This window comes from Opisthocomus hoazin, chromosome Z, assembly GCF_030867145.1.
Source record: "Opisthocomus hoazin isolate bOpiHoa1 chromosome Z, bOpiHoa1.hap1, whole genome shotgun sequence".
Classification (NCBI taxonomy): Eukaryota; Metazoa; Chordata; class Aves; order Opisthocomiformes; family Opisthocomidae; genus Opisthocomus; species Opisthocomus hoazin.
The window spans coordinates 68,249,052-68,276,253 of NC_134454.1; the positions used below are offsets into that span (position 1 = coordinate 68,249,052).

The 27,202-nt window shown below is 36.8% G+C and overlaps 1 protein-coding gene across 1 annotated transcript in view; it reads right to left on the bottom strand.

Moving 5' to 3' along the window:
• The window catches only part of NDUFAF2 (NADH:ubiquinone oxidoreductase complex assembly factor 2), a 69,127-nt gene that overhangs the window by 24,726 nt on the left and 17,199 nt on the right, over positions 1-27,202 (bottom strand). The window lies entirely within an intron of this gene.

Sequence of the window (27,202 nt, forward strand, 5' to 3'; positions counted from 1 at the left end):
TATATGCATGAAATATTTTCTTTCATAATGATGTGATTAATGCAGTTCACTCCTTTAGTATGCTTTCAATAAGTATTTCAAATGAAGTTGTTTTAAAACTGATAGCAGTCAGGAGTTACAATTCACCCATCCCTGGTTAATAGCTAAACTGCATACTAGTGCTCATTATTAAGCATTTAATACAGTAAAATAAGAACTTGTATAGAAACTGCAATTCCCTTTCTAAGTACTGTCTTTAGCTTTATAATATTTCTTTTTATTTTTAAGCAATACAACATTTTAACTGTTTCAGATATGCCATCAGGCAAAGAAAATAGTGTAGCATACTTTCATCTCCAAGATTAGATCTGTTTAATCACTGTTGAAACATATATCACTTATTTGTTTTACAAGTGCACAGTTCCTGTATGCCGATGATATTATACTTCATATACTTGCTTTAAAATAATTTCCTTTCAACAATACCATAGATAATTCCATTCCACAAACTCTTTATCTACAAAGCAAAACAAAAATACAGAATTACTTTCTTCCCACATAGAAGATATGCAGAAAAGCTGAAGGCCTATCTAATTAGGTCTGATCCCATATAAGTCTCAGAATTAACATTCTTCTCCATTGTTGGAAAGTCACTAGATTTTACAGTTAGCACAGCACCTTTTAAAAAACTGTCCATAATTTGAGTCCTACACTGGCTGAACAGTCTGAATAAACTGACACATAGAAAAGTAATGAAGAAGTGGACATGGAACTGTTGGAGCGGGTCCAAAGGAGGGCTACAAAAATGATCCGAGGGCTGGAGCACCTCTCCTATGAGGACAGGCTGAGAGAGTTGGGCTTGTTCAGCCTGGAGAAGAGAAGGCTGCGGGGAGACCTGATTGCAGCCTTTCAGTACTTAAAGGGAGCCTATAGGAAAGATGGGGACAACCTGTTTAGTAGAGACAGCAGTGACAGGACGAGGGGTAATGGTTTTAAACTAAAACAGGGTAGGTTTAGGCTGGATATAAGGAAGAAATTCTTTACAATGAGGGTGGTGAAACACTGGAATGGGTTGCCCAGAGAGGTAGTGGAGGCCCCATCCCTGGAAACATTCAAGACCAGGCTGGACAGGGCTCTGAGCAACCTGATCTAGTTAGTGGTGTCCCTGCTCGCTGCGGGGGGGTTGGACTAGATGACCTCTAGGGGTCCCTTCCGACCCAAAACTTTCTATGATTCTATGATCACATTGTAGAGCAAAACTCGGAAAACTATTTCCCAAAGATATTATTTTGAAGAATCATCACACAGTAGTGCTGGTAGCTTTTAAGCCTCTCTGCATTTGTGATGCACACACAACGCTAGTCAGCTTCAACTGCTTGATTCGCCTTTGTCCTCTAGGTTTCTTTTGGCAGACCACCACTGACAAATAATTTACATAGATTTTTCTATTGCAGATCACACTGAGGCCTCTTTAGATGTAATTAAAACTCTTTGAAGTTTAGAGAAGTGTTTTTTCATACTAAAGATATTGCCCATTTTGTGTTATATTGATTAATTCTTTCCCACATTTTCAAACAAATACTGTGGTCTTTGCTACTACAACTCAAGAAACTTCACTTGTAAGTGGATACATATGAAGCAATTGCATATAAGAAGAATAAGGTAAGAACCACTATTTACAGTTTTAACTTTAAAATGAACCTCATTTTCATGTGACCATTACATCTTAGAAACACAGAAGAACCATTAATACTTCAAGCTGAGATTACATAAAACACGACATCCAAAGAGTAACAGCCAATAACTCATAAAACAAAAAGCAGACTGCTTCAGAAAGAATTTAACAGATGTATAGAATACTCACATGGAATACTCAGATATAACATCATTTACACAAAGCACTGAAGTAGCCAAGATTTGCAGCTTTGCAGAAGTTACAAGCAGGCAAAACGGCAAAGAATTCTAAGTAATGGACAGATCTGCCAGCAACTGATTCGGTATTTACACATTTTAAATTTATATATACTTTCTTACTGTACATATTTTCTCTAAGCCTTTCTGTCCCAGTCTATCTGAAAATCAATGTGTGATGACTGAAGTGAATTTGTATAAAAGCCTGAAAACAAAAGTGTTTAACAGATGTTAGGCAGCCTGGAGGCATGAGGAAGGGGTAGCCAAAGCCAGCAAGGGAAACAGTAAGTGAAATGTGAACGGGTAGCAAACGACCTAATGACTTATTTTCTAAATTTCTACAGCCCTGTCTATGGACTATGAAGCCTAGAGACTAAATCATATTTCCACAACAAAAACATAGTTAACTGTAGCTATGCACAGATAGTATAAAATGAATATTTTAATTTTTTTCATTTCTTCTAAGGAAGAGCCCCTCTTCTACAGACAAAACCTCATAGTTGTTGCCAGTGCAGTCACTAAGTCTGATATATCCATATTTGCATTAAGAAAAATCCACTGAAGAACCTTTCAGATAAAAACAAAATTAAATAATGAATAATCTCAAACTTGTGTTGTTTTACAACCAAATTATTATTCTTTCCATATCAATTTCTTTAAACAATACGTATACACACTATTTTTAAGATCTCCAGCAGCCCTAGACTGATTTTCACTGTTTATAAAATTGTTATTTGAAAAAGATTTCTCTGTTAACCTCCAAACAAGTTTGTCTAATGTGTACAGCTATAACAAACTATGGCACTCATGATGAATAAGAGGAGAAATGGGCCATCAACAGGAAACTGGATGTTTTTGGTACCTGAACTGAGCAAGAGCCCGTCAGCTATAAAATATCAGTATGTTTTGCAGTCAGCAGATGAAAATGATCACCCTCCAACACACGTGCATGCATGGAGCTACTACGTTAGAGCAAGAATTCAAAATTCCCATCCAAACTGAATGAATCTCAGATGTTCATGAGAACCCACTACCAGGACTCCTTCAGCTTGCTGACTTGCACTGTCTGCATGGTAGAAGTCCATGGAAGAAATACTTTATTTCTTACTTAGAGAAAAGATTGAGGTTTTTTAAAATGCACAGACTGAATATGCAGCCTTTGTTAATGTAAGACAAACGGGCTAAATTTCAGTTGCACAGCATTGCTGTAGAGCTTATGATGAAACAAGCACTTTCAAAACATACCTATTTACTGAAGCGCTATGTACTTTGAAGAGATTATATTGTACTTCATTTACTAACAGTACATTACTTCATCATCAGTACCACAACATAAACATTACCTACTGCAAACAAAGGTTTCTAAAAATTTTTTCAGCAGTATCTTACAAAGCTCAACAGAACAGGTCCCCCATTTCTTTCCTCTTGTCTGAGAACACCTCAACAAAGTGTGGTTTTTGCTAAATACGAAACAGTACTTCAGTTAGCAAAGCAAGTGAACTATCAAGAGTTCTTCACACAAAGCAGAGAAAGAACTAATTCTCTTGAGGCAACAAAGAGTGGATTATTTCTCTATAGTCGCAGCCCATCACCTTCACAACAAGACATGAAGTTCTCATATCATTGGAGGAGAAGGGGAAAAAAGTTTGCTGTAAAGAAAGAGAAGAACAATCCTTTTAAACGTGAACATTGATTTGTAAAAGCCTAGATCCCTCCTTTGCACAGATTTTTAGCTGAGGGACTCTGTTATGACCTTATGGTCAGAATTCCAGTATTACTGCAATAATAAACTTAAACTTCAGAAAGATGTCAACTTTTGTCCCAAAGAATTCTGATTTTATTTTTTCAAAATTTAGATTTCTATGAAGTTAATTAAATTTTGGTGGGTGACAAATTAATAACTTTCAATAGTTCATTATATTTCTTCATGCAATAAATCAATACAGCAGTCTAAAATAAAATACAAAAAGTTTAATATTTGCACCGAATATCTATCACTTATGCATGTAATTATATTTCCTCCAATAATTTATACACTTCAAGTAATCTAAAACTCTTTATGCTTTATAAAATCCTATTAGAAACCCATTTCAACTTTTAAGAGCAGCAAGTAAGGCCATGGGCTGCTTTGTTCTACAGTTCTGATTTCCATTAACCTCAAAAGAACCAGGATCAGTGATCTCCAGTTTCAGCGTGATGCAGCATCAAGCAGCATTAAACTTGGTAAGTGATGAATAAGCAAGTCCAAAAAAGCTCTAAGTACCAAGTACTCAGAGTCAAAAATCATCCTTTGACAATGCCAGCACCATAGCCACACTGTCTCAGTAGTATTTGTTATTTTGTACCAATTGCTGTTCCTACTATCCCGCACTGGGTACCAAAATAATTGTTCCCATCTTACTCTGATTTTCTGCAGCATTTACAACAAATGCCAAATCATGTGGAACCAGTTTGCCATGTTTAATTCACTTGGCTAAGAGATTTTGCCAACACAATTCATCAAATATTATTTGTATCCCACTAACAATGGATTTGACGTGGTACAAAACAATTAAGCATAGGCTCATGTTCCAACACAAGCTGAAGATAGCCAAGATAGTTTTGAGCAAGTTTACTTACATCCCAGGAAGTCTAGTCACAGTAAATACAGAGCTTTGATAATTTCTCCTACCTTATCTCTGAGTTTGACAGCCTTCCACATTTCAGCCACAGCTGGAAACACTAGCCCTCACAGCGTATACATTTACTGCAACCTCTAGTCCATGTACCTTAAAAAAAACCCCATAGTCTAAGTAGTTTAAACACAGATAAGATCAGACTTACACGTCTGGGTCTCTCGCAGGAGAGTAAGCTTTTTGTTTTAATTGTCATGAAGTCACCAGAGAAGATGTCAAATGTTAACATGGAATTTAGATGAGGAGAGAGTTCTAACTTTGCCAGAGACATGTCCCAACATCGTATCTTTTGTCAGAAATGGGTATTAACATAATAGTAGCACATTTGATGCTGTCCCATAAGACTTTGCTTCTCCTCTGAAATTTCCACTGACAAGGACTTTTCCCATCTTGATAGGATCCACTGTCAGTTTCTTAGGGAAAGGGATTTGTATACAAATCATCTTCAAAAGCTTCTCTAGGATGGACTGTTGGTCCTCTGGAGAAGTTCTCACTCTTGTAAACGTGACCAACACGAGCTTCTAATATTGTTAGCCTGATTTTGTCCCAAATTTTAATCCAGGATGTCAACTTAACAATTGTGACTCTCAATGCCATCTAGATTCTACTCTTGTTCTAAGCATAGCTAAACAATGAATTTTTGCAAACCAGGCTTACTAACCAACTACTTACTAACTAGCAGTTGACCTACCACAATGTGTATGTACTTGGCAAATAAACCTATGTCCAGAAGGAAGACCATATATTTCTTGAATCCAGAGCCACATTCTTTATTTCTGAGAAAATAATTATTTTCTTAGTGCAGGAAAACTATTTACACACACACATAATAGGAAAAACTGCTCAATATTGTTCTTGCAGTAGTCTTGTATGACTGTAAGGAAAGTAAACACCTTATCCTGTTAGATAAAGAAACTTTGCCTATTTTCTGTAAACAAGAAAGACTTCGAACAGCACCATCCAGACAGGCAACAACTGAATCCTGCCCTATTTAACCCAATCCAAGACAAGCAATATTGCAGGGTAATCAGGCCTATATGGATTCATTCTGATTCCACAAACCAATTTGTATCTTTTGTCTGCTAACCAGAATAATAATTTGACACTGTTAGCTTCTTTGTTTGTTCGGACAGATAGATTCTGTATTTTGTAGAACACAGAACAAGCTTATCCCTCAGCCCTCTGCAAAGACAATCCAATTTTATAACAGCTGTCAGACATATAGCATGTACAGGCTGCAACTCAATTCTGTGTCACACTTTAAAACAGTTATGCATACTAAAATTCTCCAGTTTGACACAATTAGCAGAATTTTTTCCCCCTTCTAAATCAAAAGGCCTATGTGTGTGTGTGTGTGGTTAGTCCATACTAACTACATTTTTGCTTAACCACTCCATTGCATCTATCCAGTCACTGATATATTGAATGTATATACATACATATATACACATACTTCTTTTCTATGACCCATTGCCCAAATATGCTTTCAGAAGAAAAAAAATACAGTAACATAACATGCATAATACAGATAACAGCAATATTCAAATGAAAGTTACTCAGCCAAAGTGCTGATAGTAAAGACATGGCATAGACGAATGAGACTTTGGAAAAATACCTACACAATCAGCCAGGAAGGACTACGGTGGAATGGGAGTGGGGAAGAAATTAAAAAACAGAACTCTGAGTCTAAAAATACATTTACTATAATTAAAATGTGAATAACGACTTAAAAAAATAAAAGAATGCAGCCTTTGAGTTGTCTTGTTTTTTAAATGTCCGCATATCCTTCCACTCTCCTAGTTGTATGTCTATTTTTCTGAAGACTGATACCTCCCTAGTCTAGGATTCTGCCCTGCACATATCCGTCAAGGTTGACAAACAATTACTATGAAAATTTGTCTGGAAGCTGTCTCTGAAGAGAAAAAAAAATTACACACATACCTAGGTTGTAAGGTTTATTGATACATCAGACTGTAAATTCTGAAACTGGTGATGGAATAAATATTCTAAAAATGATGCAACCAGTAACAGAAGAAAACACCAGGAGAGGTAAACCAACTATACAATGTGCATTGCTAGTAACTATTTCATTATCCATTTTCCTAAGGTGATCTATAACAGCAGACCTCACTGAAATCAGGAGGTGTTTTCTCACTACACTGCTCCCTCGATCCAGTTTACTAAGACCAACCATATAGTACCATATCACTGTTCATAAGGTTACCTTTACAGAAAGAGCTTAGCACATTTTAGAACCAAGTCCTTTAACGTGATCTTCAGAATGTTTCCCAATTCAAACTTTAAGCAAAAGTTAGCAGGAACAGTCTCCCAGAAGTAATTTTAAATTAATTAATGAAGAGTTAAGACATTCAAAACACTAACACATGCATGTCCCTCTTTCTCTTTCAAACTGGTCTCTTTAAATTACAAACTGTATTTCTGTCTGATTGCTGCAACTGCCAAGTTTTTAACAATTTCTATGTGGATACCAACAGTATTTAAATCTCTTAACTGTTTGCTTAAGTAGAAACCAATATTTTTTTCTAAATTAAAACAACTTTTGCTATGGAAAGCTCAAGTTTTCAAAAAACCTTACAATAAATGTTTTATTTAAATAATATACTTCTGTTTTACAACCATCATCAAAAAGTCCAGAGAATATTCTAGCAATCGTTCATGGAAGATGTCAGTTTTTACTTTAGTCTTGGCAGTGAGGAATCTGCAAAGAACAATCTGATATTTTCATGATAAATAAAGCCAAAACACACATGCACAGAAGTCAACGAGTTTTCTACTGAGTTTGATGGCATTAAGCCACAGCCAGAAAAACAAAGTATAAAATCTTTGTACAAAAAAAGAGGCACTGTTCAGATCACTCAGAGAGAAACTTTAGCAAGTTTGCAAAACATTCTGTGTAAACCATGCACCATATGTGCCAGTATCACCCATCTCTGAATGGAATCACCTCAGAGATGAATAGTTTAAAAATACATATATGTGCACATACACATATATATAAATGCATCAAGAACATAACACAACCATTTAGAGACTGGTAGAAAATAACATTTTTGGTATACAGCCAGATGTGAAGACTAGTTTAGTAAAACATCTGATTGAAACACTTGCAAGTTGAAGAAGAAAAGCATTGCTTACCACCACTGTGGCAGTCTAACTCCACGTTAGATTTCACAGACTAACTCTGATACACTCTTTCCATTCTTGCTGAATATTACTTTGAAATCCTTCTGCATAGCAATTGTTAACTCGACTCAAGACGCCCCCGAAATACAGTCTTTGGGCTGAGGGGGCTCTAAGTTTTTAGTAAGCCAGAAGATGTTTTTTCAATATAAATCTATAAAAGCCATCTTGTGGGGTCTGAGTTGACAATCCAAAGATGTGGCACCAGTTCCTATAGATGCACTTAAACTCACATTGGAGGTATTAGTTCACTGCATCTGGTGTAACAGGAGTCATTTGATTAAAATACTGCTATTGCTGACATTGACTGCTGGGTTGAGTTTGTTTATTGTCTACATGATCCATGTCTATTTGTCTAGAATCCTGACAAATGCTTTTAATTTAGAAATCATCTCCTCTGTCATTTTCTTGAGGATGCAGACGCCATCACTGTTCCTGAGGATATGCGTACCATTACAGATACTACGCCAATACCTTAGAAAGCTAGGTCATGGGCAAGGATCAAAACATACTGTTTGTTGTCTCCGATAACCTGTGCTGCTGAAGGAAGAAAAAAAAAAAGGAAAGAAAAGAAAAAGTGACACTATTCTTAAGGAATGGTAGTTAATTAGCAGTAAGAAATATACAACCTCTTGGATAAACACAGTATTTTGTCAGAGAGTTTAGGGCTAAAGAGATTATAAAACAAATGAGGATATTCACTTTGAGATAAGACAAATTCCTTCCAAGCAGCAAGATTAAATCTAGCCTTATATGTAATAGAATACAAGGATATCACAGAATTGTCTGGATCCAAATAGTCTACAGTATCTTCTGTACAGCCAAATAAGCAAACAAATAGTAAAGCCCCCTCAGTGCTCTTCATAAAAGTCCACAAACCCTTAGCTCTAGCCAAAGACAGTGAGTAAAAGAAGGCTCAGATTCACTGTAGATGTGGTTATTGGGTAGGCAGACAAACCTCAAGACATTTACAATACGCAAACAGAACATGACACTCCACGCCACACTAGGAGTAGGAAGCCAATCCTGCAGAAAAATTAAAAATGTGTATTTTAAGCCCAGTAGAAAGAGAACAGGGAGGCACAATCTGAAGTCCGAATAACTGTACTAAATACTTGGTACAGCTATTCCATATTATTTCACAGGAAGATTAGCAAACGATGTGTATACACTAATTCACGAGGCCTCATACATATTGAGAAATATTTTACAGTCACGAAGACCAAAGAAAGTGATTATTATAATTATTCCAAGTATGTAATTCTTAAAGAAAAGGTAAAGAGCTATACATACTGCCAAGATCTGTCCTAGTAAGTCTCTGGACAAGTAGAACTTTAAACATCTCAAAGTTGTTTTTATTCACACCTGATTATAAACCAGCTAATAATTAAGAGGATGGTTTCAGAGTTTCTATACAAGTAAATGCTCTCTGTCAAACTGATAATTGTTACTGGAACTCTGACTCTAGTGTTAAAAAGCTATGAACCAGTCTCAGAAAACTAATACTTGCAACACTTCTGCTAATGAGGCCAAAGACAAGGGAAAGCACGAAAAAAAGACACAACCATTAACCAGTGATAAATTAGGTCCTTTTTTTTTTTTGTATTTTAAAAATGAACTGGTATTTTATTTGATCTTTTATAAAGTACCAAAATACTTGTGTGACATAATACTCTATGCATTTCCTCAAAAACTTAAGAGGTATCCTGAAAACATGGCTCAATTCTCAGCAAGAAATGATTGCTTCATAACTTTCTATCTGATAAAACTACTGTGCAGTCAGAGCAAGACAAATGGCAGAAGCTACAACTGCAAATCCTAAATTTAGGTGATTATAGTGCAAAACTACACCTTATTAAGGTTTTATTCTGCACACTCCTCTAACAATTAGACACGCATTATCTTATTAGTAGTATTATTTACAGTAAAAGCAATGGGAGGTAATAGTGAACTTACTGAAAGTACCCTTGCGAATTCAGCCTGAAAGCCCACTAGGGAAGAAGTCTGCTTTGACACTCATTTCAGATCTCACCCACTAAGGATTAAGGAAAACTGTCCTCTAGTTAAACCACATAGATTCATGTTATCTACATGTAAGGACAAAATGAATTTAAACATACTCATTCTCATTTCCGGAGGTCAATTTCTCCCTCTTCTCTGTATGCAATTTGTCATTTTTCTTTTTTTTTTAATCTTTAGTCATTGTAGGGCATTCAAGCTAGTGTGAAGGGATACTATAACAGTGTTTCTCTAAGATGAAATAGTTTCTTCCAATAAAACTAGAATGCTGTGAACAATTATGAGTTGCTGAGCTGTCAACATGTATTCACCCACATCTGTATCATATATACATAAAACAAGGCATTCTGTGTTCTGTATTTTCTTCTTAGGAGTGACAAATTTAGCAATCTGAAAACGCTGAACCTGTAAATTCCTGAAGGATCAGAGCCCATGGCTTTTAAACACATTCGCACAAACCTTATGTTTTGAAAGCCTACTGTATCGGAGACTGTGGCGGTTAACCCAAGTAAAAACACCTTTTACTGCAGATTGTCCAAGAAGCAAATTCCTTCAGTGGACAGGGATTTAAAAACCCTCTGCCGAATGCCCACTGCCATTCCAGTCCCTGTGCTCTCTTCCTCTGGCAGCAGGATGCACCAACACCAGTTCCCTGCTCACTGGAAAGCCTTGTGCCTTCCACCTCATCAAAGCAGCATGAAGCAGGAGATACTACACCTTTACCAGGAACCACTGTTTCATAAATGAATCTGCAACAAGCTTACTAGAAATAGGCAGCATTACATTCTTTTTGCCACAAAATTGTAAATGATACTAGTACAAATGCCACTTCCTTGGAGAGCTGATGGATGCTCGGTACTCTGGCATGTGTAAGCTTTCTTCCAACTGTTCTTTTGATTTGTTTTGGTCTATCAGATTCAAGAAACAGTTTTATACCAATTACTGTCAAAATGTGAATAAATCCAGGAATTAAATACTGAATATTTTCTGTAAATGTATGAAAAATGGCTGAAAAAGAGGATTTAACATGTTTAAAGGGAATTTAGAAAGCAGACAGGAAGTATACAGTAACTTGTACTCTATAAATAAAAATATAATGCAGGAAGATAAACAAAAAGGCAGTCATGCAGGGAAGAGAAATGGGCAAATGACAGCAAGGGTATGAATTGTAAATGAAATGAAAAGAAAGTTACAGTTGTGGTGAACATCAATTAAGCAATAAGACCCAATACAGCAGTGTTACAGTCTGCTTTGGATGATTAATTATATTTCAATTATAAATCATTTGCAAATGCTCATTTACCATCTCCTTTTTTTTTCCACAATAAATGGAATTATTACAGCTAACTGCACGTACATTTTCAAGGAGATAATGCTATTTCTGTTTTTTAGTAAGTTTTAATACATTTTACAAAAGGATTAAGCATTTGAGATTTACAAAGAAAATCCAGACTTACACAGGGTCTGAACACAATTACAGATAATACTGTGCATAGCACTTCAAGGATTAAACAATACTAGTACTGCTATTTTGTTGTCTTTGCTTTTCATTGCAGAGCATAGGGGACAACACTCATGTATTTCAGCCACAGTCAACCTAAGAGTGCAGCTTCTGAAGGAAAGAAAGGTTAGCTAAAGTAACTTGTCCGGTGAGATACATTATGCATTTCACATATATGCATATCCTACAGACGTTTCTTTTAAACAGCATTAAAAATGATTCTTTATCCTACTATTTACACACTACTCATTTTATCACATATATTACAAATTATCCTTTGAAGCTGCACTTGCACTATTCGTATACTCCAAGACAGAGTATTTTAAGAACAAAAGAGAAGGTGTAGATATACTACCCCACCTATTCCTCTCATTAACAGAAGTCTGACAAATACAGATGCAGACAAAAAAGTAGGATGCAGATACATCAATACAACACAACAAATAAACTCCTACTGTAGTTAAGTTGCTCGTTCTCACCTATAAAGAAATTATACAAAAGTTCAAGGTTCAGATCTGAGCAAGAACTGAACAGAAGTCCTAATATCAGACAGCAGGTGGAGGTGGTCCCCCTCTAAATGTGCCAATGTGGCTCTGAAGTTGGTGGTGTGGTTGGAAACCTGACTAGAACGAGACTGAACTCCCGACTCCCTCTGCAAATGTCACAGTCAACTCGGGAGATGTGCTGAATGTGTATATTCTATTCAAAAAAGCCTCTCAGTTCATCCAGCAGGTGAAATGCTGGATGGGTTAAACCACGGCTTTGGGAAGAAAACAAGAAATACTGCTGTGAAAGCGCAAGGAGGGAGGGAGGATGGAGGGGGGACTATCAGAAAACAGGGCCTAAACATGTGGTCTTCACAGAACACCACCCATGGAATCCTGGCAGTCTGTCTTGCATTTCACTGACATCTTTAGCTGGGGTGATGACCACCAAAACATCGTTTTCCAAGGAAGGTAGATAAAGGGAACAGGTTAGTGTGGATTTGGAGGTACAGCCCACTAGACAAAAGAAGGCCTGACAGGGATCTCAGGAAAGAGCAAGCGCTCTTCCTTGGGAGAAGAAGAAGCAATTTTAATGCCACAGGACAAGCAACCACAGCATCACCCTGAACACCAAATGGCTGGCAGGGATGTCCTCTAAGCGTAGAGTACTAGAGTCAAGAGAAACACTGCACAGCTTCAAGGAGATAAAATATCTAACAAAACCTGAAATCAATGTAGATAATGGTAGAGTCAGCCAGGGTTGCCAAAAGAGAAAACATTTTCCATTTCATCACACAACCGGGTCTAGCAGGAAGTTTTGTACTTTCATGAACAACCTCATGGTAAAGATACATCTTGTGAGATGGGGCAGCCAGGATCGACACAACCAGGTAAAGCGGCAACAGGGACTCCTTTCCCCCAACTCTTGGACAAAGCAACCTGAAGGGCTATGAAGGTGTAGACACGGACATGACCAATGATGCTGCTCCACAGTGTCTGAGTGTGGGTACATGGACACTGCTTCCTAGCTGGGGACACAACCACAGCTTTGAAGGGCAGCAGAGCAGGATGTTGCAAGCCTCTTTTGCACCCAGACACTATACTCATGTTTTATATAAAACAATACTGAAGTTTCTATTTGCAAAAGCAGATCTTTCACTTGGATTGAGCTTTAACCAATTCTAAAGAATTACATTTGAGATGAAACAAAAATTGGTATTGGAACAAAACGAAGAACGTGGACATTGCCTGACCTGGGAAAGCAGCATGTACATTGAACTGATGGCTGAAATGCTATCACAAAAATTTCCTGTGCTTCAAAGTACCAGGATTATGTATCACATACATATTGCAGCAGTGAGTTCAAATAAAAGTATGTTATCATCACTTCTTTCCAACTTGAAAGTTTAATTTTTTACTCAGATAAACTAACTGAACTTGAATACCTCACTCCATAAGTAAATAGTGTCTTACTTTCACTATAGGAAAGAAAACGCATTACTGAACAGGGCTCAAAGACAACTCCATATCTATGACATTGTGGTAGGGGTATACATCTTGAATTCAAATGTGTCAGTTCTAAAAAACAGAGGCAATGCCCCACTCTTTGTGATTTATATTAATTACTATAATAGCATTTGACCCTCAGGATCTTTAAGAAGAAGCTGGGTAGACAGTTAACAGGCCAAAAATCTCCTCGCCATTTTACCCTTGTATCCTAATTTGTTTAAAATGTATGAGGGCTGAAAGTGGGATGCTTTAAATAAGATACCTAACAAAGGATGTACACTAGTTTAGAAACAACTTTCTAAACATATTTCTGACTCACTAGTTTGACACTTGACATACGAGTGCAGTAAGATTTTTTTTTATGTTCATCAGTCATTGCATTTTGATTTATTTTCAAATTTGCTTATATTTACAATAAATTTCTGGTATGTTTTTTCACATATCTTTATTATATACATATGTTACATGTATTATTCAATATTTATTAAAAAGGTATTGAAGTGAAAAATAGAAAACACATTGCAAACATAATTAGTGATATACTCTTCAAAATAACTAAAAGAATGCTATACTAATGCTTCTAGGAGCTTAATTACCATCTTTGATCACGTTAGTATGTGCTTCAATAGCTTTTAATATTTAAAGTTTGCAATATGTCATATTTCATCACCTATAGAAATTTAAAAAAAAATCTTTACTTGGTTAGAGTTCTAAGAAAAACAAGTATTTCAAAGGTAACTGGTACTATTTAAAACCTAATTTAAACATTACTTACTAGAAAGCACAACAATTTAGTGGATTAATATTAGCAACATGGAAACATTTCTCATTCAACAACTGCAAATTTTTACCCGATTTAACTCTTACTTTACATTGTTAGGTTACTTTTAAACCTCTGCTTCCAAAGTTTGTTTCTTTAAGTTGACCAGTGATTTAAAGTATCTGCCAATAACACTGATTCTGGGAAATAAAAATACATTTTACGTGGTTTTGGTGAGCTCAGAGAGGTGTACGTGGTGAAGAAAATAAAAAAACTTCACATAGCCAAGGTACTGCAGCAATGTCTGATCTGCTTTCAAAGCTATCCTGAACAGGAACAGCATAAATTGGAACAGCAGCGACCAAGGAATACCTGAAAGTCAAAGCTTTTTAGACCTGAGTCAATTCATTAATCTATTTATCTACTCAAGAGTTTCTGAGGTCACTTTGCAAGTCAGAAAAACATGAACATGCAAAAAGCAACATGCAGTCCCCACTCAACAGTTCTTCGTGCTTCCTACTTCCACAGTTCCAGCTTAACTAAGCAAATTTTAGACTAAACAGCAAATACTGAGGTCTACATGCTTTCAGGGTATACAAGTACCTAATCATAAGTATTTACTCAGTTGTGTGTCCATTGATTTTAGAGTACTTTGCTGTTACCAGAAGCTAAAGCATCAAGTGCAACTATTGTAGCCAGTAAGTACATGTACAGGTTTCTATGTGAAAGCATTTACTCTCATGCCATTGAAAGAAAAAAGATAGACTGCCTTTGGACTGCAACCTTTAGACTTGCATGGCTTCAAATAAAAGCAACCTTTAGACTTGAGTAGCTTCTAATGACCATAATACAAGTGTTTGATACAGAGTTTACAACCACTGAAAGAACAAGCTGTGATACTCATAAACTCCACAATCAAATAATTTGGTTTCCAGGTATGTCAAAGACTTGCAGGTTCCTAAACTGTATTTTAATTTTTAGAAGTAAAATTAAACACAGTCACTTTACTACAATTTACCAGGTTAATCTCTAAAATGTAAACTCTCAGAAATAACAACGTTCATAGACATTCTTCTTATTGCAAAGTTATTCGATTAATCTCATTAGTATTCTAACTCTTTTCTTTCTGGTTTGAGCAGCTAACATATGTGATCCCCATGTTTTTAAAAGATATCACGCATGTCTCCATATACTAAGAAGCCTTACTGATCTCAAGACTACACAAGACTTGAGTCTCACCATACTGAAGCACAGCTCTGCGCTGTCCAGCCACGGAGAACTCCCTTAACACTTTCTGGAACGCTTAGGTGTCTACTGAGCTCAGAATTTATTTTTCTTGACCTGCCTTAGCTTGCAAAACATGATCGAACTGCAGCATAGGGCAGACTACTAACTATGAGGAAAATGCTTCTGAATACGACTCAGGGGGTACAGCTGCATTGCTGTGCACTGGGAGTTGCACGCACAGATCTGTAACACTGAGATGAAAGAAAACACCTACATGTTGAACCTTCCCACAGTCTTAAAATGCACAGGTATTTTGAAACAAATGTGTTAAGGGAGTCAGAATCTCTCTAGGGTGGTAACAATGATTCTGCTTCTATCAACCAAGAAGATACTGCAAAAATACTTAACGCTCCCCCGCCCCGTTCCTTCCATGAAAACATAAACAGACAGTAATATACAAAACCTTCTAAACAAAAGATACATCTGTTCAATTTTATTATACCGTTTGTGTCAATGACATTTCTTACTAATTGTTTTGACAACATGGACTTGTTTTTGTGAATGCATGTTTGTTTTTTAAATGATCAATGTAATAAGACTTGTTACTCAGAAAACGAAATGCAGATCTTACACATCCTCTCCAAGTCTGTGTGTGTGAACGAATGAGAGTGAGCACTGCCAGAGATGAGATGAGATTTTCACCCCTAATAAAGACGACCTACTTTTGCACATTTCAAAATAATTCATTTTCTATCTTGGGAATTTATTATAAAATCAAATTACCTGTATGATAAACCTGTAATTACCAGTAAGAGTCTTATTTTTTACTTTAAGGACACTTCTGATTTGCAGTTGCATTTTACATACTATACAGATGACTATACATATATTTAAATATCAAACTCAGACATTTTTAGTTCAAATCAATTAAACTGATAAATCACTCCCTTCTGGGTGCCTATATTTTTCTTTAATCCTGGCCAGTGTAGGACCTTATTACAAGTAATTTGCTACTATAAGGCTGAGGAAAAAATGCTAGCCTCACAATTTTTGTCATTTTTCCCCCCACTTCCCCTGCAGGATGCTACTGTTGATGGTCTTTATGGAAATATAAATTCAATCAGCAGCTGCAAATTTCATGAGACGTCCATCTTCACGCTGAATTTCTAACTGAGTGTCAAAACAATCTGTGGATTTCTCCCTGATGAAACACACTTTGAATTGTAAATTTCTGCAATTTTCTCATGTTAGAATTCGAGCTGTACTAAAATAGAGCTAGCCCAGATATAGTGCCTACCAGCTTGAGACAAGTCATTTCCCCCTTCATTATCTCTAACATTGAAAGGGTTAAATAATAACCCATGAGAAATGACCTGGTTCTTCTTTACATGAAAAATTAAATTACATTTTCTATTCCATTAAGTGGTAGAATAAAATAGAAAGGCCTTCAATACATTCTAAATGCTCTCAAACCAGTTATTTGAACCTGCTATTCATTTTACAGTTATTTTGCAATGTTAAAACGCCAGAAATTTGCCGCAATAAAACTTAAAGAATGTCCCACAGTGTCAAAATGGTGCAATATTCAAGGACAGCAAGTTTGGTTCATAGTGACAGTTTGTTTCCTCTAAATCTTGACTTACATTAAATGTGGATGGAAAAAAGAAAATATATAGGTAAATGACTAAAACTGAAACTTCGTACAGTTTTGAACAGTTTTCTGTTCTCTGAATGCAGTAAAACAAAATACAATTTCTGACTCAATTAGTGTTTCTTACTGTAGCTTGGAAAGCACACACTGCCTATCAGGTATATGATAGCAGCTCAAGTATCTTGTTTCTCTCTTTTGTAGCCACTAACATGAAATACGTAAAACAGTACCACTCTTTCCTATTTGCACGAAAACTAAATGGTCTGTTTATTACATATTCTTCTCATCTCCTTGCCATATATAAAAATACCATTTACAAAGATAAGTTCACTGATATAGACAATTTATTCATGTAGTTAAGAACTGCCTGATTTTCTAATTGTTTTCTCCTCTCTGGGGAACAAGTACGATGGGGTGGGTGGGGGGCTTAGTGAATGTGCTTTACTAACACTGAACAGAATGATTTTGGATGTTTCAGTACAAATACCATATTCTAAAACACAAGACTTTCTTTCCGTTTACAGAATAAATCAATGGGCCATATTCCTTTTTTATACACCAAACCTGCAGTTAATTCTCAGAATGCAGAAATAAACCTAAAAATGAGCAGCTACAGAATAATTCCCTTACCGAAGACTTTCACCGTACTGAGGTTTCATCAATCTTAATATGACACTACAGCATTTCTTTGGTCAAGTCCCTCACACCCCCTCTTCGTTGCCAGCACTGCATTCTCTTTGGTGTGAACTGGAATGACCTGAGAGTTCATCGTATTTCCAAACTTTCAAAACGGGACGGATCTATGCAATTTCCCTGACTGGTTTCTTAACCTTAAATATGACTGATTTATTAAAAAAAAAAAAAAAAACCACACAAGAGAACTACTCTATCTGGAAAATCCGGTTTGTCTCAAAAGTAGGCCTAAGGAAAGAATGCTGGCATGCAGCTGTGGAGGGAACTTATGCTAGTTAGGGGAAATCTGCTCCGGCAAATAAGCGGGTCAGAGGGGCAATTCACTCAGAGAAAACTACTGTGCTCCCTTTTAAAACATGCTTATTAAACTGACCCTTATAAACTTGCTATTATTAGACTGCAAGTTCCCTGCTAAGCATGACAAAAAAAACAAAACAAAACAAAACAAAAACAACACACACCAACTTAGCTCAAAACATTATTTCAACAGATCTCTGGTTTTGCTTCCCTGAGTCACAATATCCCTGATCAAACAATGCTGGGACTTCATTTCAGTTTCTCACGGTCATATATTTATTAGCTTTAACAGCAAAACAGAAGTACACACTAATCTCTTCTCTAGTGCCAGTAATTATATATAGTGAAGCAGATGTTCTGTAACATACACACTCTTTCCAGTCAAAAGTTTCAGCACCCAAGTATAGCTACAGATTCTGCTAAGGCAGATGGCAAGCCTGTATTACAGTAGCTGAATGTATTATAACAGCTTTCATTATAACAGCTGCTTGAACATTGCTTTATTTGGTTACATTTATTTGTGGAGCCTTCCAGAAAGTAAGGGAGGCATAACAAGAAAATCTGGTTCTATTTCTCAAAATAGCCAGAGTACTACTGACAGAGCTCATGGTAATACATGTGAAGGACAGGCACCAAGAATCCATCCTAACCACATTAATATACCATCATTAGGCACTTGTTCCTGTTCAGTTTTAGGGTTTAGCTTTGTCTCACGTTACTTCAAAACCTCACCTCTATTTCTCTAAAGCAATTACTTCCATTTTATCCATGTCTTTCAAGTACTAGGCCATGATGCTTTATTCAAGTACAGAGTGTTGAAGCACTTCCAAAGGGAGCTGATTAAACTGCCATCTAACACATGAAAGTGCAGAATTTTCCAATTTCTGTGTGGCCTCCAACATGCCAACTTCCAGGCTTCCAACCAAAACTGAAAACATCAAAGTACTTTAAAACTTGGGCAAGAAAATGAAAACAGTGTTAATAAGCAACACAGAGCTGCTCAAAAGAAAACTCACTGTAGTACAAATCCAACAAATGCGATCCCACAAAATCTAAGATGTGCTATGTATTTCTTCAGTGCCATCTTCTGGCACCATAGTTACAGCTACTAAACAAGTGTGATTTCTTTTTTCCTTCCAATATAATCTTGAAGGTCATTAGCATATCACTTACATATGTATGTTTAACAAGAACTGTAAGCTTATGCACTTGTAAAGAGCCCTAATGCTGAGCGAAACAGTTTTAGAATTTTATGTTATGTAAAAAGTTGTATTAGTAGGAAGTCAGTCATCTGTGGATATAAAAAAATGCATCAAGTAGTAATGTCACAAGTCAGATAAGCCTAGGATGACACTAAGCTTACATTTTGGCAAGGTGTCACAAGTATTACAAATAAACAAAAAACGTTAATTTCTATGGCATTAAGGCACATCACTCGCAGATTGCACTGGCCTCCTTGCAGTGCCCCTAAACTCACATATTTGCGACTGAAATACTTGACATCCGACTAACAACTGAAGATATGTTTCTGGGCTCAACAGTCCATCTGTTTATTTTTTATGAAAATATAATTGGTTGTTTTAATAAAAATATTGCCTTCTATCTACAAACCTTGTCTGGCTCATCTCTTTTAATGGTCATGGCTAAAACCTCACCACAACATTTTCCTTGGCTTTTCTACTCAATAGCCAATAATATTAAACTGTTGATTTAGCTTTGCTTTTAATTTAGTAACACTTCCTGCACACATGTGCGCATAAGTTCATGAAGACTTCATTTTCCTCATCTTCTTCCTAAGGCAACTGGAGAAGTTTGTAAACGGCAAGACATCTAACAAGGTTTTACTTAGAAAGGTTGGTAGCACTACCACCTTATGAAGCTGATTTTTGCTTTAAAATACAGCATAATTATTAACAGTATTCGAAGTGGACAAAGCCAAACTGAGTAATAAAAATAAACAAAAGGGCTTGATTCTGCTCTTTGTTTTGTCAATTATTTTCTCATCAAAGGTGTTTTGTAACACAACAAACTCTAAGAGTTACACTTGCAGAACTCTAAAAATGTCTTCTTAAAAATTGACACAAAGTTTAACCAAGCCTTGCAATGCAAATAATAAATAGTTTTCAAACCAGAAAATACACAGTGGTTAAAACTACATTTTTTGCAGGACTGTCCATTAATTCACCATATGGCATAAAAGATATGCCCCTCTCTGGGAGCATTAACTTTCAAAGTTCCTACATGGTCTCCATCATTTATGGCATGTGAACAAGGAAACACAGGAGTGATAGAGAACGGCTTAACACTGCAACAGCAGCAAGTTGTCCAGTGGGTTATCTTTGTTCTTGAATGCTCTCACGAAGAGCTTGCGCAAAAGCACTTGGACACTAGCAAGAACAGATAAAAGAAACAACATTACAGCTTGAAAACTATCTTTGGAGACAGCTTGGTTCTTATGTGCTTGCGTTTTCATCTCGCTTCTGCTTTTATTTCTTTCAACAGGCATAAACTGAGGCACAGGAAGTTCCATCTGAACATGAGGAAGAACTTCTTCCCTCTGAGGGTGACGGAGCACTGGAACAGGCTGCCCAGGGAGGTTGTGGAGTCTCCTTCTCTGGAGATATTCAAGACCCGCCTGGACAAGGTCCTGTGCAGCCTGCTGTAGGTGACCCTGCTTCGGCAGGAGGGTTGGACTAGATGACCCACAGAGGTCCCTTCCAACCCCTACCATTCTGTGATTCTGTGATTCCTTTTCTGTTGCCCATGGCGGCGGAAGAAACAGAATCAGAGTGCTTCCATCAGCTGCTGGATCCACAGAGAAAAACTGTCATATTAACGAAGCAAAGCCCTAATGAAATTAAAAAGTGAATGGAAATGTTCATCTTATCCAGAAAAAATACCATTATTATTATATCATTTTGGAAAAGACCAAAACATTTCTAGAATTCTGTAAGCATTGCTTTGACAATGTCATCTATAATAACACTGCATCACCCAATATACACAAGGTTTATCTTTTCAAAGAAAACATGGTTAATCTCCAGTCTCTCAAAAATAGTTCTCAGTATAATATCAACTTGTGTGCATGTTTCTGGAAAAGCTTGCACCCCAGATCTGTTTCAGCCTTCGCAAAACAATGTAAACATTCATGTTGCTCAGTGATATCCAATACCATTATTTATGATAGCTTTCAAAACCTCACCTTCAGTGAGGTCATGCTAATTAATGCATAATCGGGCACATATAATTTTTCTGTGATACTACACTTTAAGTCTAATTTTCAAATATTTTCCATCAATGGCACTATCAACAACGAGACTTACAATCATTAAAAAAACCTAAATAGGCTGTGTGCACAACAAGAGAACTCTGCATAGCTTTGATGTAACAGGAAGAAGACAAGCACTAAACTTAATTTTCAGGTATCTGCCATCAAATCCTAACCTACTGTGCACATTAATATTTACAACTGCATTCCTAATTCCTTCTAGTTTCAATGGTTGTTTCATAAACCTGTCTTTCTTTCACTTGCTACTTCAAAGATTAGCCCAAATACCTTTCTCTTATTCTTGTATTTTCTCTTAATGGAGGAAAAAAAACACAAACAAACAACATATCACCACCAACAGAAAACTATTTCACAGTTGCTTCAAATGACAGTGCATCGCCTCTACACCAACTTGCCTTCCTGGAGTGCATGAGTCCCATAGAATTTGGCAGTCAACAATGCACACCGATTCTTCTAATCTGCATCACATATAGCAGGCTCCGAGTACTGCCCTGATGAAGAAGTATAGAAAGGAGAGTACTGAAAAGGAAAACAGGAATGTTGGACTACCTTGCATGGATTCTTCCATCCAAGGCTCTCCACACACTGGGAACAGCAAAAGCAGGAAGGATGGGACACCCACCTTCTTTTTTGGAAGCTCGACATGGAAAGAGCAGTTATACAAACATTTCACATCAGGGTGCCCCATATATGATACAGAGTTATAACTGAAATGTGAGACTAATTCAACATAACCCATACAACCATCAGACAAGGTGCCTCCTAACATCTTTTTCTTATTTGACTTTCTTTCGCACCTACTAAGCATCTTTTAGGTGTACTATCTAAATACTTCTCAATACTGATACAGAGGAAACTACCAGTTACTTTCCTTTTACTCCAGTATTTTGTTGCTTGTCAGATGCAGACATACTATTTGTAGATCTTTAATGTTTCTCATACTTAAAAAAACATCCCAGCATTCTAACATTCAGTTTCTACTGTGTATTTTAAATGTATTTTGCATTCTCTCTTCCATTTTATCAAAAGTTGCAGGTTCTTTTACAGAGAATTACTGTGCTTTAGTTCTCATTTGTCTTCAGCAATTTACTACTCATCCACATTTATGCCAATCTTCAGATGCACCCAATAGCATCTTTTCTTCTGAGTCAGCTTCAGGTTCCTCTTTGTATTTTGGCCGAGTCTCCTGTGCTTTATCTTTTCCCAATTAGAAATGTCACCATTTTTCACTCAGCTCATTCTTCATTTTAGTACCCTTTCCCCCCCCCAAGTTTTGTTCATCTAGCTGGACTACAGGGTATTCATATACGTATCTTGCCACAGGCTCAAAAACAGAGTCAATGCATTCATGAACTTTATCTCACAGAATTTCAGAGAAAACAGCTGAAATGGCTCAACACGTTACAGAAACACTTCAGAATCTCTGTATACCCACTTCCTCACAAAATGCATCAGAAGTCCATTATGCTAATTTCAGTCCAAGTGCTTGCCATCTTACTCATGCAGACTATCAACTCTTGCCTAGAAATTACCGCCTATAAACAGTTTCAATTTCATCTAGTAGTTACAAGGTCTTCTATTACGCAAGATTTCAAGGTAACATCATCATTTTAAAATGCTAACATTTAAAAAATATTAAATACTGATATTATGATTTAACCTGCTGCGTGAACTTTAACTACAGTAACGTAAGGTAAAGTTCCAGTCTGCCAGTAACTCTTGGGAAATAAGATTCACGATAAAGCAATATTCAGCAAACCATAAACATTGATCTGAGAATGCAAAATTTTCTAAATTCACAGAAATATCAGCTTTGTCATCTATGAGCTTCTTCAGCATGACAGAAGGCAAGCCACAGAACATTCCTTGGGAGGCTACCCTGAGAAAAAGAAGCACATGTATCTAATTCAGTGGTATGCCAACTACAGATGAGAAGGGTATTCATAAAGGGGTAAAATGTTATTGCTGCTTGTGAGTTGTTATTAAAATTAAGCACAGTGGTTGCTATATTCTTCACAGCTTGAGGGTGTGAGGGGGAAGTAGGTGGGAAGTCTAGTGAACGCTCTATAAATATCATAACTTGCCTGGCCACTGCAGCACCACAGACATGACAGAAAAAAAAAATCTCATCATTTGAGACAGGTGGGTTTAAAGTACAGAATTACTTCTTTTTAATCAAAAGTGTACCAAGAAACACCTGGGAAATGGGACAAAATTAAAAAAAAATCAACAGATTATGCTGTCAATTCTAGATATGATCATGTGCTTCAGAGATAAAACCTTATTCTGCATGACAGCTGAACAGATGGAACTTCTCATTTTCTGCTAACTGGACCAGTATTTCAAATATAATTCAAATTAAGATGAAAGCTACTCCCTTCTAAGAAGCAGGTGCACCATCCCAAAAACAATGAACTGGATGTCGCAGAGATTTAACTGACATTATTGTATCACATTATACATTTATGCAATACTTCAAACTAAAAGCTGAAGAAACAATAAGCATTAATGCACAGTGCATTATTAATGAGAAAAAAATTCACATTCCATATTTGGTGGAATAAAAAAAAACCCCACTCTGCAGGGTAAGAGTGTCCTACATCTCAAATGCATATACCATTTTGTTCTCTTCTCCTCCTCTAAATTAATTTATTGCTTCAAACAGCAGTTATAAATAGGCTAAACCCTGAATACCAATCACCTTCCAACATTTAAGCTCCCACTAAGAAGTGCTTTTTCTGCCTTTTCAGTCTCTCTAAATCTGTTTCTTTCTAACTACATCCACTATAAAGGAAAATATCTGATTTGATCCAAGTCTTTGTCCTCTCTCACCTTATGCCCAATGTTTATTTGCATGGTCTTTCATGATACCTCTTTTATATAGTCTGTCAACAATACTGCCTTCAAAAAAAACCCCACCATAATCATTCTTGCTACAGTTACATTTTCTCTCTTGCACTACTTCATTGGCTTCCAGCTTTTTCTGATGTGTCAGCATTTTGAACTGCAAGACAAGCTCAAAAGCTCCAGTGTGCTACAGGATTTGCAGCAGTTGTTCTAACAGCTGCTCTCAGAAATATGTAACTAATAATTACCTTGCAATACTTAAGGCTATTGCCTCATGGCACTGGCTGTCCTTAATCCATTTTTTTATTTCTGTATTTCACCTCAGGAGACACTGCACTCTTTGCAACACAAACACCCTTCAGACAAATGTTTGTAGTACAGGATGCCATAACATGCCAACACCAATGCCAACAATGCCAATCTCTCGCACTGATTGTTTCCAATGCAAATTACTGCTAAGCACTCTCAATAGTTGTTTTGAGTTTACTATCAGAGTTCACTCACCTGATATGCAAAACCAAATTCTGCTATGAATTTCAACAATTCCTTCTACCTTAAGATCTATTTCTCTCTGAGACCTTCAGACAGATGCCTGATCTTTATACTAAAACCAGCATGTCTAAACCAGATCTAACTCTCCTTCCTTTCCACACAATCATGATGAAGAATGACATCACTTTTCTCCTTTCTTTCTGGTATTGTTTTAGAATGGGAGCTCTCTTGTCTCTATACTCAGGATATCTCTCCAACATACAGGTTCTTTCTGCATAAGATGTTTCCCGTAAAACTTTCCTGATTTTCCATACTGCTAAATCTGTCATCCAGGCTCAATTACCATGATATAATTTTCTCTTGACTTGGCATGTGCATCCTACCCTACTCATGAATTTATAATACTGCTGCAAAGATTGCTTTTCTAGTGAGAAACTGGGAGCACTTCTATCCTCTCTTTCGACCCTCCACAAGATCTCTATTTTTCACTTTGGCTACAAGCTAATTCGTTTTGAAACTCCTCTGCAAACTGTCCCCTTCTCCTCTGTCTTTCTATAGCCTGAGGCAGGTGGACTTCTATCACACACAGATCTGTATCAACCAACCCAAACTTCTTTGCCCCCATCCTTGGCTAGACAATAGAATTCCATGAATATCTACAACTAATTTAAAAACTTTCCTTTACCTTCTATTTTGCCATGAAGTATAAAACAAAAACTTCAGTTAGTCAAGCTGCAGGTGGGTTACATTTTTGCTAATGAGGATGATGATTACTATCCATTTTTATCCAGAATACCTTTTCTTATGCCCCAACTTTAAACACTTTGGATAAAGACTATCCCTTCTGTCTCAATGACCAAGCAGGTACTCAGAGGTGCAAGACAATGGTTTGTGGCTCATAAGCATAATACACTTACATATAAAATGAGTAATACCTGTAAATAAATTTAAACTACATGGATGGGAGAAACAGTGCTGTCACAGCCAGCAAGATAACGTAAAACTACAGAAATGGCTCTTGCTCTTCGCCCAGTAGTAAAGCAAATTCTGAAGCTGTTCTGTAGCAAGGTGTTTTCCTACTATAAGGTCAGTAATTTGAAATAACTGTATATAAACACATTTCACCACGCAGCAACCAAACTTCATTCTTCTCCTAACATAATCCTTTTGTATTCTTCCAGTTTCAGAAAGAGGTGCTTCTTTTTCAGATTTATTTGGCAGAATTTAGGAGAAAGAAAACAGGTATATACACATACTGAAACTGCAGTAAGGAGGAAATTAAATATTTGAAATTTCCTAATTTTTCTTCTGAAACACTTCAGGGAGCAAGATACACTAAAGGATGCTGCCAGAAACAATGACCAGGAATCATCGCTCCTATTGCATTACACTAAGCAATGTCAGTGTAAGAGTAAAGATCCCTATAATCCACTTAGCAGCCTATATAAATCCACACCTGATCAATATGCAGAACGTATGACCTGGTAGCTGTAATTTTAGCATTAAGTAATGCCTAACAAAATTTTATCTAGACTGTTTAATACATTTATTCCACCTAGCCAGCCATGAAGCCAGCCACTGAAGCCATACCTGGTCTCAGGACATGCGTTTCAACAGAAGAAATACAAACAAAATTATTTTTAAAGAAAAGCAGGTAAAATTTATTTCCTTCCCTTGCCCATCTATAAAGAGGGCCTGCATTTGCACTTTATACATCTGAACAGAACAAAGCATCACATCGGATTCCACTATGCAACTATCATAGATTATCACTTTCTTCTCTTCTGGCTCATACAATTTATTTCCACTTAATTCCCCATTTACATTTAGATAGTTGTAATCCTGCTTCATGTTAGGCCATACCTTTCTACTACAGAAAGTTTTCCTTCATGAACGCTGCACCCAGGGTAATAGATCTATGGGGATCCAAGAACACTTGAGGAAGAAAACACAATTCCTTTTGGCTCAAAAGAGCCCACAGTCTGCAAGTTGATGTATTTTAATCACCAGTTCTTCTTGACTACCAGAGGTAATGTAGCTTTGTACCACCGACTGTATTACACCCCCTTTTAAAGAGCAGCAACCAAGCTGTAAAAATTTGCCCCAAGCCAGATTACTAAATGTGTTCATCTTGCATAGTAAGTAAAGTATATGGATGTTGGTAAGCAGTCTGAAACAATCAGTTAATAAATAAGATTCTTGTTATTCCAAACTTTTAAGTGAGGACAATTCAAATCAACTTTTTCAAGCTGCAGCAGACTTTAGAAACATTCTGAGCCAAAAGAAGCATTCAACATAACAGTTTTTCCATCAGAGCAGATGCATAAATTCTCGCAAGGAATAACTAACACAAACCCCTGATGACCAGTTTCCACCTCCACTCACCATCCGATTCATTCTTCTCCTTCTCTGAGAGGGTGGCAAGGTGGGAAATTCAGGAAAGTTCAGCTGTGTCTTCCTACTGTTCTTCATGGTAAAGTCCAGGATCCATCGCAGCAAGATTTTCATAGCAGCAGGAGTCCAGGTCAAAAACTCAGATCATTCTTTAGAAGTGGACATCCAACACAATAGCATCTTACACATCTCCATTTTCCCTTGGGAAGTACAACATGGGTGTTTTGCCCTTCTCCATCCCTCACCCAAAATTACACTGGTTGTGGTAAGGT